The sequence below is a fragment of the Phalaenopsis equestris genome, unplaced genomic scaffold (assembly GCF_001263595.1).
Source record: "Phalaenopsis equestris unplaced genomic scaffold, ASM126359v1 Scaffold000116, whole genome shotgun sequence".
NCBI lineage: Eukaryota > Viridiplantae > Streptophyta > Magnoliopsida > Asparagales > Orchidaceae > Phalaenopsis > Phalaenopsis equestris.
The window spans coordinates 77,438-82,554 of NW_018164558.1; positions in this window are offsets into that span (position 1 = coordinate 77,438).

Consider the following 5,117-nt stretch of genomic DNA (forward strand, 5'->3'; position numbering starts at 1 on the left):
GTCTCGAACTGCTTTAATCCGCAAAAGTTATCTCTGGTGCATCTTGCTCCAGCTCTCTGTCAAATGGCGCATCATGCACCGGTTTGGCGCATCTTGCGCCACCTTGCAGCAGCTCAACTGTTTTGCTATATTTGGCTCTGTTTCACCCCATTTTAGTTGCATTTCACTTTCCTAGCAGATATACCTACAAAATAAGCAAAAAAATAACTTTTATTTAAAGTGTAATTTCATTAAAAAATATGTGAGAAATGTAAAGTAGATTAAGCATAGAAAGACATCAAAATGTGTCAAGTCATAATTTTCTTTTTTGCTCGTTTTTACTCTAAATTGTACCATTTTTGCTTCATTTTCTCCAAAATTTCATTTATTGTACTTGAAACAAAAAATATACAAAATACCTTCCTTGAAAGTGTAATATCATTAAAATTAAGCATAAACTATGTATAAAAAAGTATGTAATTTTTAGGCGTATCACCCTCGACACCCTAAAAATTCAAGGTTGGTCCAAATCCTTTAATTTTGTTCTAAAATCATCTCAAACCATTTCATACCATCCAAATTACCCAAAAACTCCAAAATTTTCATATTTACCAAAATACCCCAAAATTGTCAAAATTACTAAAATGCCCTTGGTGGCCTAAAAATTCCCAAATCCTCCAAAATCATTTTAAACACACCTAAAACCAATTTTTGACCATCTATTGGGTCTAATTTGACCAATTTGACTAACTTTGACCAAAATCCCAATTTTGCCCTTATGTGTCGAAAGTCCCCAAATCACCTCAATTTGACCCCAATTGATCTCAAATCTCCCCAATTTCAATTTTAAACTCAAACTCATCATTTCCTAACCTAATTGAGACCAAATTTAAGCCCAATTGAACCCAATTCCGATCTCTAAATCCAAGTCCAAGTGAATTGCCTCAAATTGATCCAAAGTCAAAAAATCCCCAAAGTGAGCTTCATGATCAATCAAATGCCTAAATTTCAAATTCACATCAAATTCTAGCATGTTTAAATCTAATCTCAATCAATTCTAATTCAATTTGACTAGGCCATGATCAATTTCAAAATTGAAATACATCATACATTTTTGAAGGCCTATCTTCATATGCAAATTAAAGCCCACTTCATTGATTTAAAAAAGCCCAAATTGAGCCCACATGAAAAAATATTCTTTCACCATCATTCCATGGCATCCATAATCACTTTACTATGACAACATACCATATTTCCCCATGCATACATGACACTTTACCAAAATTGGGCATGTTGGCATTTTCTATTAAAAATTCATAAAAATTAAAATTTCCTTTTGCATGAATCCTTCCCATGACCCCATACATATCATGACATGAGTCATGGAGCTTTCCATGGGCATTTTAAAGTTTATTTTTTTTGCCAAAAATGGCATGAAGAGGTGACCACTCCCCTCTCCCTCCTTCACTTGGACTTTTCTTCTCCATATAACAATTAAATTCTTGCCCCATGCGCAAGCCAGCCACCTAAGCTCACTCAAACCTTTTCTGGGGTCAGTCTAAGCACCCTCACAATCAAGGAACCAAATCCAAACCTTAGATAAAGAGGTTAGACCCAACATATCTGAAATTATCCAAACCTCATTTTCTCATTAGATTTTCATCTCGGAGCCACCATTGAACAAAATTGAGTTGACTTGACAAATCCACTGGCTCACCTTAGCTTAGAGGTTACCTGACCCTGGCCAGCTAGCCACCACAATATCCAGAAAGATCTCAGGCCGAGAAGCCCCAAGTGTTCAAAAACTAAAATTAAAACCCCATGAGTTGACTAAGCCTCATTGGCCACTAGAGCACTTCTTCCCTCTAGCTAAGCAGCTGCCTTCACACCATGGCATGTCATGTTGGCCACCAGAGTCCCCTATATAAATAAGACCACTCTCCACTGCCAAAGGATGATATATGCTCAAACCTTTACAAAACTCAGCCAAAATTCTCCCAAACCTCCTAGCAACCTAGAGAGACTCATCCTCACCATTATCCAGTCATAGTTCCCTCTATTTGAGATCAATTTTTGAGCTTAAATATAGGACATTTTCATTGTCATCCCATAAAACTCCACCAATCCACAAATTTCTTTGCTCCTAAGCTTCACCAGAGAAAGGGAAAAAGCTTCCCACTGAAACACCTATCAATTTAGCCCACTGTCATAAAGCTAGACCAAACCTGAATCACCTTTCAATGAAGTTCATACCTAGACTCATTCACAGCTCAAGGTGACACTTAGAAGAGCTTTGTAAGGTCACAATGAACATGAAGAACCATTCCAATTGAGGCTACACCTCTTGGACAAAGGTATGGATCAATTCCCTCTAAACCGAGCTCGATTTGGGCTTTTATGATAAAAACCTTATTCCATGCATGATCAACCATATAGATATGTTCTTCTTAGTTAGATGCATGTGCGTGAACAAACCACACTTAATTTGGTTGAGTACCGAGTGAGATTGAAGTGATTTAGTGTGGATGACTCTTGGTTTAGGCTAATCAAGGATGATGAACGGATTCCATCCATTTAGCACTTGTATTGATCCAACAAACCAGAAGGAGCAGATGAAGAAAAGATCCATGAACACGGGCCGCATGGTGGCTGAGTAAGCTAGTGGCGCTGAACCATAGGGCGGTGCGTGGAGCTTCGATGAAGTCAAGGATGACGCGGTGACTGAGCCAGATAAGTAGGAACATATGGATTTATGATTTATTTAATGCTCAAAACTTCACAAATCATAAAACTAATTAAAGAAAAATACTTTATTGTTCAGTGAATAAAGGAGAACAGTGTAGAATAAAAATTAAAATTATTTGACTTATATTTTATTTTTAATTAATTAAATACCTAAAAACTTAAATAAATCATAAGTCATTAATGTTAATCTCCATGGCTTGATATTTTGGGGGTTTAAACTTCATGTCCTTAGGTATGCTCTCTGATTTTTCCAAAGTCAGAGAACACCTCTAAGTGTGGAAGCCATAATTTTATAAAATAAATCACTTTTATTTAATTAAAAAAATTATAAAATTAAAATATAAATCAGAAAAATATAAATTTTTTTTGGTTGGTTCACTTTGGGGAGAGGACCCTAAGAAAAATAACCAAATTTTAATATTTATGTAAGTTGTAATAGTTAATTAAATCCTAAAAGCTCATTAAAATTAAAATAAAAAAATAATATAAAAAAGTTAACAAAAATCATCCCGCACTATAAAAAATAGTCACATTAACTCTCTGTAAAAATTTGAGATCATTTTAAATTAATTTACCCACTAAACTTGATTTTCTAAGTTAAATTTGATATTTGCATTAAAATAATTATATAAATTAAATTAAAAATAAAAAAAAATTATAAAAGGTGGTTTTCTGAGTTCCTTGAGATCTGATACACTTATGAAAAATAAAATTTAAATTAAAATAAATATTTAATTTTTATGGTATAATTTAAATTTTAAATAATTAAAAATCATTATAAAATGATATAAATCACTAAAATTGAGAAATGCACCAAAAATGTCACAATTGGTTTCCTGATCACTTGGGAGCAATTAAAATACTTTTCATAATTTTCTAAATAAAGTTATATATTTTTTAAAGGCTAAAATATGAATTTTTCATAATTTTGCACTAAAATAATTACAATAAATAAAATAAAAATCACAAAAAAAAGAAATTTGTTTCTTTGGGTTCCCAGAATTCAGAGACTTTTAATAAAAATATAAAATTTAATTTTCAACTTAAATAATATTTTATATTTAATTAATAATAAAAATCATTAAATAAATCTAATAATTAAAATAGAACTCCAAAAATAATAAAATTGGTCCTAGTGGTTCTCTTGTCTAGGTGAACCTCCAATAATTTTCATAATTACAGATCATTTGTTTTGATTAATTAAATGAATTAACTTTGAAAAATCCTTATTTTTGAGTAAAATAATTATTTAAATTAGAAATATTTCCAAGTTCTTTGAGTCTATTTAATAAGTTATGAAGTGGAGAACCCTAAGGGTAAAATGGTAATCTTAAACTTGTATGTCTTATTAAGTTTTAGGATTGATTAAAGGGTAAATGGGTAATTTTAATCATAACAAACTCTTTTGGATGATTGAAACACAAGGGACTAAATGGTAGCAACCCATGCCTCACTTTTCTGTAATAAAAGTATAATTGTTATTTCCTTCAATATCTATAATTTGAGAGTTAAGTAAAGTTAAAATGATCCCTAGGTGAGGGGTTCAAATTTGAAAGATGATAATTTACTAATTTAAAACCCCTAACTAATGTTTGAGTGATATTATGATCATTGATAAAGATTAAAAATATCATATAATATAACATCCATAAAAGTCTTGAATTTATCCACATGAAAGTCTTAAGGGCTTAGTAGTGAACTAGGCTTAAATTGGATGTGTTTAATGAGGTTTAAGAAATATAACTAATTATGAACATTTTGCAAACTTTATAAGACCAACCTTAATTGTAGGCATGAAATTCTTAATGACGTAATCTTACCCTTAAGGGTACCCATTTATATAACTTTTAAGTAAAACATTAAGTGACTAATTAAGTACCCCTCTCATGAGATAATTAAAACATCAAGTTTATTGAGCATAGAGTATTTTGATCAGTTAAACCCTAAACGTAGCTTCGGATGATTACTTGAACAATATTAAGTTCAAACGAACTCGGAATTTCAAACGAACTCGGAATGTTTCAAAGGATTGGAAAGGTTGTTTGAGGTTAGGCTCCGAACACCTTTACGATATTTTGGATATTTTTGGAGGACAAATGAACTTGTTATACTTTGCTCAAGAAAATCATCCATTAAAACTTCTAGGTAGCCATCAGGTTGCAACACAAAACTTATTAGGGGTAGTTTAAATCATCTTTCCTGTTTTTCTTTCCTGCAATTTTCATTTAATTTTTTGCAAAATTATATACATATTACAAAAGCTAATCTTTTAGTGGGAGCAACGAGAAGATGACGGGTATGCTTTTATAGTTTTATTTAATTTCTGTCATTTTATTTACTTATGTGAGCCTTCACCAGTAAGTAGTGTATTTATCCTTCTGGGTAGGTATGTT